Source organism: Pseudorca crassidens, chromosome 12 (genome assembly GCF_039906515.1).
Source record: "Pseudorca crassidens isolate mPseCra1 chromosome 12, mPseCra1.hap1, whole genome shotgun sequence".
Classification (NCBI taxonomy): Eukaryota; Metazoa; Chordata; class Mammalia; order Artiodactyla; family Delphinidae; genus Pseudorca; species Pseudorca crassidens.
Genome location: NC_090307.1, coordinates 51,224,188 through 51,237,538, shown reverse-complemented (window position 1 = coordinate 51,237,538; position 13,351 = coordinate 51,224,188).

Here is a 13,351-nt window from a genome sequence, read left to right as displayed (position 1 = left end):
TGAAAAAAATATATTTCTGTGTTTGATGTTTTTAACTCATGTGCTCAATATTTTACACTGAAGTGCTCAGAGTGATTCCTTTATTATGCAGTTAATGTAGGTTATACCTTACTGATGAGTTGCATTTTATTAGACTGGTGACATTTTGTTCTCTTTGTCATTATTAATTTTTTCATAGTGTTCTTTGCCTGTCTTTGTCATAACATTTCATTTTGACTTCATAGTTAATTTAATCTATTCTGTAAGGTTTTATCAGTGTTTCTTCTATAACTTCTCAGAGTTCTTTTTTTGGGGGGGAGGAGCATTACCTTTATTATTTATTTTTTATACAGCAGGTTCTTATTAGTTATCCATTCTATACATATTAGTGTATACATGTCAATCCCAATCTCCCACTTCATCCCACCACCACCACCACCACCCCTGCCGCTTTCCCCATTTGGTGTCCATACGTTTGTTCTCTATATCTGTGTCTCAATTTCTGCCCTGCAAACCGGTTCATCTGTACCATTTTCGTAGGCTCCACATCTATGCGTTAATATACGATATTTGTTTTTCTCTTTCTGACTTACTTCACTCTGTATGACAGTCTCTAGATGCATCCACGTCTCTACAAATGACCCAGATTCGTTCCTTTTTATGGCTGAGTAATATTCCATTGTATGTATGTACCACATCTTCTTTATCCATTCATCTGGCAATGGGCATTTAGGTTGCTTCCATGACCTGGCTATTGTAAATAGTGCTGCAATGAACATTGTGGTACATGCCTCTTTTTGAATTATGGTTTTCTCTGGGTATATGCCCAGTAGTGGGATTACTGAGTCATATGGTAATTCTATTTTTAGTTTTTTAAGGAACCTCCATACTGTTCTCCATAGTGGTTGTATCAATTTACCTTCCCACCAACACCGCAAGAGTGTTCCCTTTTCTCCACACCCTCTCCAGCATTTGTTGTTTGTAGGTTTTCTGATGATGCCCATTCTAACTGGTGTGAGATGATAACTCATTGTAGTTTTGATTTGCATTTCTCTAATAATTAGTGATGCTGAGCAGTTTTTCATGTGTTTCTTGGCCATCTGTATGCCTTCTTTGGAGAAATGTCTATTTAAGTCTTATGCCCATTTTTGGATTGGGTTGTTTGTTTTTTTTAATATTGAGTTGCATGAACTGTTAATGTATTTTGGAGATTAATCCTTTGTCTGTTGATTTGTTTGCAAATATTTTCTCCCATTCTGATGGTTGTTTTTTCATCTTGTTTGTAGTTTCCTTTGCTTTGCAAAGCTTTTAAGTTTCATTAGGTCCCATTTGTTTGTTTTTATTTCCATTACTCTAGGAGGTAGATCAAAAAAGATCTTGCTGTGATTTATGTCAAACAGTGTTTTTCCCATTTTTTCCTCTAACAGTTTTATAGTGCCTAGTCTTACATTTAGGCCTCTAACCCATTTTCAGTTTATTTTTGTGTATGATGTTAGGGAGTGTTCTAATTTCATTTTTTTACATGTAGCTGTCCAGTTTTCCCAGCATCACTTATTGAAGAGACTGTCTTTTCTCCATGTATATCCTTGCCTCCTTTGTCATAGATTAGTTGACCATAGGTGCATGGGTTTATCTCTGGGCTTTCTATCCTGTTCCATTGATCTTTATTTCTGTTTTTCTGCCAGTACCATACTGTCTTGATTACTGTAGCTTTGTAGTATAGTCTGAAGTCAGGGAGCCTGATTCCTCCAGCTCCGTTTTTTTCCCTCAAGACTGCTTTGGCTATTCGGGGTATTTTGTGTCTCCATACAAATTTTAAGATTTTTTGTTCTAGCTCTGCAAAAAATGCCACTGGTAATTTGATAGGGATTGTATTGAGTCTGTAGATTGCTTTGGGTAGTAGAGTCATTTTCACAATATTTATTCTTCCAATCCAAGAATATGGTATATCTCTCCATCTGTTTGAATCATCTTTAATTTATTTCATCAGTGTCTTATAGTTTTCTGCATACAGGTCTTTAGTCTCCCTAGGCACGTTTATTCCTAGGTATTTTATTCTTTTTATTGCAATGCTAAATGGGAGTGTCCTTAATTTCTCTTTCAGATTTCTCATCATTAGTGTATAGGAATGCAAGAGATTTCTGTGCATTAATTTTGTATCCTGCTACTTTACCAAATTCATCAATTAGCTCTAGTAGTTTTCTGGTAGCATCTTTAGGATTCTCTGTGTATAGTATCATGTCATATGCAAACAGTGACAGTTTTACTTCTTCTTTTCCAATTTGTATGCCTTTTATTTCTTTTTCTTCTCTGATTACCATGGCTAAGACTTCCAGAACTATGTTGAAAAACAGTGGCAAGAGTTGACATCCTTGTCTTGTTCCTGATCTTAGAGGAAATGCTTTCAGTTTTTCACCATTGAGAATGATGTTTGCTGTGGGTTTCTCATATATGGCCTTTATTATGTTGAGGTAGGTTCCCTCTATGCCCACTTTCTGGAGAGTTTTTATCATAAATCGGTGTTGAATTTTGTCAAAAGCTTTTTCTGAATCTAATGAGATGATCATATGGTTTTTATTCTTCAATTTGTTAATATGGTGTACCACATTGATTGATTTGCGTATATTGAAGAACGCTTGCATTCCTGGGATAAATCCCACTTGATCATGGTGTATGCTTTTAATGTGCTGTTGGAATCTGTTTGCTAGTATGTTGTTGAGGATTTTTGCATCTATATTCATCAGTGATATTGGTCTGTAATTTTCTGTTTGTAGTATCATTGTCTGGTTTTGGTATCAGGGTGATGGTGGCCTCACAGAATGAGTTTCGGAGTGTTCCTTCCTCTGCAATTTTTTGGAGAGTTTGAGAAGGATGGGTGTTAGCTCTTCTCTAAATGTTTGATAGAATTCACCTGTGAAGCCATCTGGTCCTGGAATTTTGTTTGTTGGAAGATTTTTAATCACAGTTTTAATTTCATTACTTGTGATTGGTCTGTTCATATTTTCTATTTCTTCCTGGTTCAGTCTTGGAAGTTTATACCTTTCTAAGAGTTTGTCCATTTTATTGGCATAGAGTTGCTTATAGTAGTTTCTCAGTATGCTTTGTATTTTTGTGGTGTCTGCTGTAACTGCTCCTTTTTTATTTCTAATTTTATTGATTTGAGTCCTCTTCCTCTTTTTCTTGGGTCTGGCTAATGGTTTATCAATTTTGTTTATCTTCTCAAAGAACCAGGTTTTAGTTTTATTGATCTTTGCTATTGTTTTCTTTGTTTCTATTTCATTTATTTCTGCTCTGATCTTTATGATTTCTTTCCTTCTGCTAACTTTGGGTTTTGTTTGTTCTTCTTTCTCTAGTTCCTTTAGGTGTAAGGTTATATTGTTTGAGGGTTTTTTTTTGTTTCTTGAGGTAGGCTTGTATTGCGATAAACTTCCCTTTTAGAACTGCTTTTGCTGCATCCCATAGGTTTTGGATCATCGTATTTCGTTGTCATTTGTCTCTAGGTGTTTTTTGATTTCATCTTTGATTTCTTCAATGATCTCTTGGTTATTTAGTAACATATTGTTTAGCTTCCATGTGTTTGTGTTTTTCTATGTTTTTTCCTTGTAATTTATTTGTAATCTCATAGCACTGTAGTCAGAAAAGATGTTTGATATGATTTCAATTTTCTTAAATTTACCAAGGCTTGATTTGTGGCCCAAGATGTGATCCTGGAAATTGTTCTGTGCCCACTTGAGAAAAAACTGTAATCTGCTCTTTTTGGATGGAATGTCCTACGACTATCAATTAAATATATCTGGTCTACTGTGTCATTTAAAGCATGTGTTTCCTTATTAATTTTCTGTTTGGATGATCTGTCCATTGGTATAAGTGAGGTGTTAAAGTTCCCCACTATTATCGTGTTACTGTCGATTTTCTCTTTTATAGCTGTTAGCAGTTGCCTTATGTACTGAGGTGCTCCTATGTTGGGTGATATATATTTATAATTGTTATATCTTCTTCTTGGATTGATCCCTTGATTATTATGTATTGTCCTTCCTTGTCTCTTGTAACATTCTTTATTTTAAAGTCTATTTTATGTGATATGAATATTGCTACTCCAGCTTTCTTTTGATTTCCATTTGCATGGAATATCTTTTTCCATCCACTCACTTTCAGTCTGTATGTGTCCCTAGGTCTGAAGTGGGTCTCTTGTCGACAGCATATATATGGGTCTTGTTTTTGTATCCATTAAGCGAGCCTGTGTCTTTTGGTTGGAACATTTAATCCATTCACGTTTAAGGTAATTATCGACATGCATGTTCCTATGACCATTTTCTTAATTGTTATGGGTTTGTTTCTGTAGGTCCTTTTCTTCTCTTGTGTTTCCCACTTAGAGACGTTCCTGTAGCATTTGAAGTAGAGCTGGTTTGGTGGTGCTGAATTCTCTTAGCTTTTGCTCATCTGTAGAGCTTTTGATTTCTCCATTGAATGTGAATGAGATCCTTGCTGGGTAGAGTAATCTTGGTTGTAGGTTATTCCCTTTCATCACTTTAAATATGTCCTGCCACTCCCTTTTGGCTTGTAGAGTTTCTGCTGAGAAATCAGCTGTTAACCTTATGGGAGTTCCTGTGTATGTTATTTGTTTTTTTCCCTTGTTGTTTCATTAATTTTTCTTTGTCTTTAATTTTTATCAATTTGATTACTATGTGTCTCAGCGTGTTTCTCCTTGGGTTTATCCTGCCTGGGACTCTCTGTGCTTCCTGGACTTGGGTGGCTATTTCCTTTCCCATGTTAGGGAAGTTTTCAACTATAATCTCTTCAAATATTTTCTCGGGTCCTTTCTCTCTCTCTTCTCCTTCTGGGACCCCTATAGTGCAAATGTTGTTGTGTTTAATGTTGTCCCAGAGGTCTCTTAGGCTGTCTTCACTTCTTTTCATTCTTTTTTCTTTATTCTGTTCTGTGGCAGTGAATTCCACCATTCTGTCTTCCAGGTCACTTATCCATTCTTCTGCCTCAGTTATTCTGCTATTGATTCCTTCTAGTGTATTTTTCATTTCAGTTATTGTATTGTTCACTTCTGTTTGTTTGTTCTTTAATTCTTCTAGGTCTTTGTTAAACATTTCTTGCATCTTGATCTTTGCCTCCATTCTTTTTCCAAGATCCTGGATCATCTTCACTATCATAATTCTGAATTCTTTTTTCTGGAAGGTTGCCTATCTCCACTTCATTTAGTTGTTTTTCTGGGGTTTTATCTTGTTCCTTCATCTGGTACATAGCCCTCTGCCTTTTTATCTTGTCTGTCTTTCTGTGAATGTGGTTTTTGTTCCACAGGCTGCAGGATTGTAGTTCTTCTTGCTTCTACTGTCTGCTCTCTGGTCTTCTCAGAGTTCTTATACAGATTAGTCATTTTCATATTTCTTAGACCTTTTAAAGCTTTGATTAATTTCAAAGACTAAAATACGAAAATATTTTAAGTATATCAGAAATGCATGTTTTTTTTGTTTTTTTTTTTTTTGTGGTACATGGGCCTCTCACTGTTGTGGCCTCTCCCATTGCAGAGCACAGGCTCCGGATGTGCAGGCTCAGCAGCCATGGCTCACGGGCCCAGCCACTCTGCGGCATGTGGCATCCTCCCGGACCGGGGCACAAACCCGTGTCCTCTGCATCGGCAGGCGGACTCTCAACCACTGCGCCACCAGGGAAGCCCCAGAAATGCACATGATTTTTATATACACTTATGCCTTAACATTAAGTTGAAACAGGAAATACATGTTTAACGTTCAATCATAATTTGAAAAATTTGAGAAATAAACCCTCATGAACAGACAAGTTTTTATAAAGCTGTTACTTGTCAGCTGTTGGTTTTAACAGTTATAAATTAGTAGTTTTGGATTTCATCTCATCACTGGAGGCTTGAATGTTCACTGAATGGAGTGGCCACAGGAGAACTTTCCTAGTTGAACCTTGGGGGAAACATGCCTAAATTGTCATATGTATTTTCTAAAACATAGAAAATGTAATATGTATGGTATTTCATTCAATCCAAGATGCTGTCAATGTAAGACTTACCATCTTATACTATAAAAGAGAAAATGCTTTAGATTGTCTATGAAACAATATTTTAAAAATCACAATTATAATAAGTCCTATTCTGATTTCAGGATTGTTGAAAAGTGAGAAACGTGTGTTTTAGAAGTGATGAAATATGATCTAGGTATGAGAAATGACAGAACAGGGCTAATCCTCTATGAAATGAGAGTTTGAATAAAATACTTTTGATGGTACATTCATGTATTCATTATACAAATGGGTATTAGGAGTCTATCATGTATTAACTACTTATTGTAAAGATGTCTGTGAACCTTGCCAATAAGATTTATATTCCCTGGGGCAGGAATATTACTTTTCTTTTAGTACAATGCACCTCATAGCTATTTATTGAAAAGGCACACACTAGGAATTTTCCTTAAAAAGGGAATGTCGATGCCAGTCTTTTATTTTTTTTAAACACTTGATGAATTTTTAAAAAAGATTTAGTTATTATTTACTTATTTATTTTATTTATTTTTGGTTGCATCAGGTCTTAGTTGTGGCCCTCGGGATCTTCGTTGAGGCATGTGGGATCATTTGCTGCAGTGTGCGGGCTCTTTGTTGCGGCATGCAGGCTTCTCTCTAGTTGTGGTGTATGGGTTTTCTCTTCTCTACTTGTGGTGCGCAGGCTCTAGGGCTCGTGGGCTCTGTCCTTGTGGCGTGCAGGTTCCAGAACACGTGGACTCTGTAGTTTGTGGCATGCGGGCTCTAGTTGAGGCTCGCAAGTTCAGTAGTTGTCACGTGCAGGCTTAGTTGCCCCGCGGCACGTGGGATCTTAGTTCCCTGACCAGTGATCGAACCCGAAACCACCAGGGAAGTCCCAATCCCAGTCTTTTAAATGCAAATCTTTTAAATTTGCACTGAATGAACTTTAAAATGTTTTTCATTATAATAAAAATAATATGAACTTATTATAAAAAGACAACAGCTAAAGAATTCCTTTACCCAAGAAGCAGCCACAACTATTAGTTTGGTATAGGTGTGTCTAGAGAAAAGAATGATATAATCCCATTTTCTAGAAACACGTGTTTATATATCTAAACATCTCAAGATATCCTCAGGTGGGGCTTTTCATAAAACAAAGGCTCCTATTCTAGTAGGAGTAATTACCATCTTTCAGTCCCCAGTATAACTGGTTTATAAACACTAAATTTTAGGGACTTCCCTGGTGGTCCAGTGATAAAGAATCAGCCTTCCAATGCAGGGGATGTGTGTTCGATCGAGAGAGTGCCTCAACGAGAGAGTCTGTGTGCCGCAAACTACAGGGCCCACACGCCCTGGAGCCCGTGCATCACAACTAGAGAGAGAAAGCCCACATGACGCAATGAAAGATCCTGCATGCCTCAACGAAGATGCTGTGTGGTACAACTAAGACCCGACGCAGCCAAAAGAATAAAGAAAAGAAAAGAAAAAATTTAAAAAATACTAAATTTTAAAGATATTTAATTTTAAGTTAATTATTTTAAAATACATATTTAAAAATTTTTAAATACTTATTAGCTCATCTTAAATCTAGACCCAACTCCACTGGCATAATTGGCAGAACATTCCTAAGAATGTTGTTTCCTAGGTGTTGGCTTCAGTTGGCCTGTATAGATAGAGATTCAAGAAGAGCGAAGGCAGATTTAGGGCTATGTCAACTATGAATGGCACTTTAGGTATAGTCTTTTTATGGGTCATAAGGACTTTAAATATAAATAACTGATCATAATAACTATTTTACAGAACTGCTTTTTGTGGCTTTTTGGTAACTACTTTCTTGTAACAAGGATCTTGAGACTAGAAACTATTCTTCACACTGTGAGTTCAGAAAAAGGAATTCCTGTATACAAAATAAACTTTTTGTTCTAATAATTGTTGTCAGGGTTGAGTAAAGTTATTTCAAACAGAAGGAATTTAAATAGTGCAGCATATCAGAAGGCTGAAAGAGCAAGAAGTGGATGTTTATGTAACCCAGAGATTAAGAATTTAAGAAACTGACTACCATCTTTAAGGTTAGAGACAGTAAAAAAGAAGTGGTGTTATCAGAATCTAGGATCTTGGAGACATCCTTAGAGGGTTAATGCTTAGAGGCCTGATTAATTCCTAATGACCAATGGTAGAGCTTGGACAGCCGAAGAGGTGGGTGCTCAGACTGCCTTGAGGGTAGATGGGGCAGGGCAGCCAAGGCTGTGGCTAGTACCTCTGATGGGGCCCAGCAAGGCAGGAACATTGCTGTGCACTGCTGCTAGAGGGATGCCAAGTCAAGTGAGTTTTCTTCTCTGTACGTCCTACCTTCCAATCTCTTGCCAGTGCCTTCCATTCATGGAACCTAACTGAAAGCCAGTTGGCAAGGGAGTCTGGGAAACATGATTCCTAGCTCCAGCCTACAGTGCGGTGTATAAAAAGGTAGGCTTGGAGGTAACAGACACCAGATAACTGGCAAAAGCATCCTATATTAAAGAATAAAGTAGAACGTTGGTCTTCAGGGATTTAGCATTCAGAGTTTCAAGTGTATATAAGCAGCTGGCTGGTCCACAACATTGTAATTTTCTTAAGGCACAAATTCACATCATGTATCTTTAGGCTGGTATGCTGAGTGATTCGGCTGCTAATGTTACCGAAATAAGTGTATGGACCCTGCTAGGGCCTGCCTTGGTGGGTTTGAGTAGGTGAATAATGAAACCAAGCTTCTGACACAGCACAAGCTTTATTCAGTGGCCAAAGAATGGACAAGCTGGAACTAAGTTCACAGATCAACTTCTCACCCAGCTGGCGAGAGTGATTTAATTTTAAAGAATAAAGCTAAAGGGGGAAAAAAAAAAGCTAAAAGGAAGTGAGGCATAGGCATTAGTTTACTGGGGGGAAGGGGCAGGGCTTTTTCAAGGGAGTGGGGTGTCATCCCCTTTTTATCCTTTTTTGGTCCTTAATGTCTGGTCCTGGCTGTTGACAGGTGTGTGCTACTGTAGTAAAATCAATGTATAATGAGACCCGGGGTCTGTTGGAGGTCAGATTTGTTGCCATCTTTGTCCCAGCTGGTTCCATCTGTTTTTTTTCTTTTTTCGTGTGTGGCTTCCTTTCTTATCTCTGGACCCTTTAACTTAAAGATTTACGTTCACTCCTGCTAAAGGTGGGGGTAGTTGGCAGGTTCTGAGCAAGGACACTCCTGCTAACAGGGGGTTGATGGGTTTTGAGCAATGACCTGGAGCCGTTCTGGCAACATTAAGCCCAGCATCCTCATTCCCACAAAGTTTTCTTGACCTCTGTTCTTGTCACGTGGACTTTAGTACGTAAGAAGTGTTCAACATTTTTGTGTTGGTGATGCAAGTGAAAGAGGAATGAAGTCCAGGATAGCATGGGACTCAGCAGTGGGTATCATTGGTGGGTTCCCTACAGAGATTCCAAGCTGGCAGTCCATGGAGGTGTCTGGTCTATAAGATGAGTGGATTTTGTTATTTAAAAATTGGGGAATTCAACATTAAAATTGAGATTTTTCAGGTGCTTTTTTTTTTTTTTTTTTTAAGAAATTGAAAGATCCAGCAACATTGGGCCCACATTCCCTCAAGAAAACAATTTGCTGAATCTAAGTTCTGAGTAGTGGCTGCCTCTTGTAGGCAGGGAGATACCCTGCAGGGCTCCACAGTTCCATTTTCCTTCATTTAGTCACTTTCATTTGCCTGTCTGTTCCCTTTAGGTATCTGAATTGCAGGCCCTGCTCTATATGTAAAAAGAAAAAGTGATTCATGAAACTAGAGAGTACCCTAGAAACTACAAACATTGCCTTTTCTTCATTTTTTTTAATTTTTACTTTTTGGCTGCGTCGGGTCTTCATTGCTGCATGCAGGCTTTCTCTAGTTGCGGTGAGCGGGGGCTACTCTTCATTGTGGTTCGTGGGCTTCTCGTTGCGGTGGCTTCTCTTGATGTGGAGCACAGGCTCTAGGTGCACGGGCTTCAGTAGCTGTGGCTCGCAGGCTCTAGAGCACAGGCTCAGTAGTTGTGGCACATGGGCTTAGTTACTCTGCAGCATGTGGGATCTTCCCAGACCAGGGATTGAACCCGTGTCCTCTGCACTGGCAGGCGGATTTTTAACCACTGCGCCACCAGGGAAGTCCCAACATTGCCTTTTCTGTTGGAAATTTTATGTTCTGGAGCTCTTTCAGTTAGGATTCCTTTGGTTACAAGTGACAGAAACACAAATTGAACCACCTGGGCAAAAGTGAAGGTACTGGTTCCCATTATCAAACTGTGTAAAGACAATGGTGAGAGCCACCCCAGGGATGACGGAAACCAGACACTCTGTGACTTTATTTTATATTGTGGCTTCTCCACAAGGCTGGGATGATGGATGCTTATATCCTTTTTGATCAGATAGGAAAAGGGCCTCTCCTAGCAACAGTGAGAAAAAAAATCCTGGAAAAGCTAAATTGAGTGCCCAGTGGGTACCCTGTGTGGATAACTTCAGACCAATACGGGGGCGGGGGATGGATACTAGTACTGTCCACTTGGGTCAGTTCCCCCTTCAGACCAATCTCTGTGACAGAGAGGTAGGGTCAGCCCCATTCAAACCATGTGCCAGAAGGGGGAGGAACAGTTTCCTCAAATGAAGAGAGGTATGGTTACCAGAAGACGGAGGAAGAGAAAATAAATACCAAGGGGTATTCAAAAATTGGGGATGTAATGAACATCTGACTGTCTTGCTCATACATTGTATAAGACTGCCCAAATGGTCTCAATTCTCTACCCCTTCCTGTATCCCCACCCTTTGCCATGTAACTTTGCAGCTCTTCCCATCAAGAGGGACTTGCTTGGCCAAGAGTCAGTGAAAGTGACACCATGTCAGTGTCAAGCCTAGGCCTCAAGAGGCCTGAGTTTATCTGTTCTATCTCTGAGAACCTTGCTCAGCTACCAGGTGGACACACCCCGGCTAGCCTACTGCAGGAAGAGTGACCACGTGTGACAGAATCAATCTGTTGTCGTAGCTGAGCCGTCTTAGAGCAGTCAGCCGCCAGCTGACTCAGCAGTTGATTGGAGATGCCCGGGCAAACACTCGCTAAATGAGGCCAGGTGACTGCAGCCTAGCATGGCCCAGACCAGAAGAACCACTGAGCTGACCCAGAGACTCCTGAGTAGTGATAAGCTGCTGCATTTTGGGAATGGTCCGATATTCACTAACAGCTACCTGACACGGCAAGTGTCCGCCTTCCAGTGTATTAAACGTAGCCTCTGAAAGTTGAGCAGGATAGAGATATAGATATTTACATCACTTGTTCTTTTGTGGTAACTGAGACAAAAATTATTATGTAATAGGACAGACTTTTTTTTTTAAAGGCCACAGCTACTTCTCTGCAACAATACAGTCATTGCAAAATGATTTAGTAGCAAGATAATTGATTTTGAAATATCATAAACTACACAACATAACAATAGTAGGATAGATGCACACATGAGGGTAAAGCTGTACCATGGGGATGGAAGAGAAAGGGCATCACAGGTTAAAACAAGCTGTTCTTAGCTATGTGTCTCCCTCTCTTAATCACCTTGTTCAGTCTCTTCACGTTTCATCTTAAGTCAGATACTGCAACCTACGGACTGGTTATGCACTTTGTATTAAGTAGTCTCTCTTTTGGACCCTTTCCTCCTTGCTCGTGCCTGTAGTCATTTCGTTATGAGATTAAACATCTACTAAGGAATAAGAGAAGAAGGAGGACTTTCAGTAGAAGAAGCCAGTTTAGTTAATGACGAGTAGTTCTGTGAAGGATCAGTGGAGGAAGTCGAATTTATCTCTCCTTTCAGATTTTTATACTGCCTTTCTCTGCTCTCTTACTACAGATCATAAGGAGCTGACCATAAAAAAAAAACATCCCGCAGGAAAAGTTTAAGTTAGTTAACCAGAGTCTAACCTGCTGGGATAATATCAGAGCCTAACTGACCTGGGGGAAGGGAAATACCCAACTCCAGCTGGCTCTAGCCATCCCGACCCACCTAAGGGGGGGAGGAAGAAAACCCCAGAAATAAGTGTGAAGTTCACAGTGAAGAGGCACAGGCTCATTGAAAGATGGAGATCTAATCACAGAACAACAGAACGCTTCCCCTTCCCGACACCTCACCACCACATTGCTAAAAGTCTATTTACGGTAGTTCCTTTTACGAAGTGTATCATATTCAGCTACTAAGGAAAAATTACAAAGCATACCAAAAGGCAAAACCCACAATTTGAAGAGACAGAAGAAGCATCAGAAGTAGACATAGTAGGGATGTTGGAATTATCAGATTGGGAATTTAAACCCACTCTGATGAGTATGCTGAGGTCTCTAGTGGATGAGGTAGTCAGCCTGCAAGGACAGATGGGCAATGTAAGCAGAGAGACAGAAATTCTAAGAAATGTTTAGGTAACTTAAAACATTTTTCTGACACTCACCCTAACTTAAAATTTCCAGTAGTCAAGATAAAGATGTAAAAGATATGCTTTTTCCTCCATAGAAAGGCATTTACCAGTTCCTTCTTAGAAACCGGAAGACAACTTATTTTTAAATTATTACTCCATTCTTCCTGTGTCCTCACCCATTCTAGGGCATCTGGGTCATGGCTGAGGTGGCAGTGAGGCAATTGGTTGGATGTTCTGCCCTTCTTGGCTTCCCATTTCTGGAACCTCAATTTCTGAGTTTTGAGTTTAATCCTTATTTTTGGGTTTTGTCCCTCTGGCTTCACATGGCTCAAGCTTGGCTAAAGGTCCTCATTATTTATTTTATTTTATTTTTTACTTTTAAAGATTTAATTTTATTTATTTTCGGCTGTGTTGGGTCTTCGTTGCTGCATGCGGGCTTTCTCTAGTTGTGGCGAGCAGAGGCTACTCTTCGTTGCAATGCGTGGGCTTCTCATTGCAGTGGCTTCTCTTGTTGCAGAGCACAGGCTCTAAGAGCACGGGCTCCAGTAGTTGTGGCACGAGGGCTCTAGAGCATAGGCTCAGTAGTTGTGGTGCACGGGCTTATTTGCTCCATGGCACGTGGGATCTTCCCGGACCAGGGCTCGAACCTGTGTCCCCTGCATTGGCAGGTGGCTTCTTAACCACTGTGCCACCAGGGAAGTCTGAGGTCCTCATTATTACTGAGTTAGGAAGAGCTCTCAAGGGGCTGCAGTCCCCCTGGTATGGAGTTGGGCACCATGGTCTACTCCTCAGCATTCTTCACTCTTAGGCATTCATGAGGACCGAGAAAAGGAGGGTCTGGAGTCTGAAAGCTGTACTTTCTACACTAGTCTCGGGACTGAGGAAAAGTCTGTTGCTTTGAGAACATAGTCCCATCAGGGTTTGTACCATGTAGCAGCT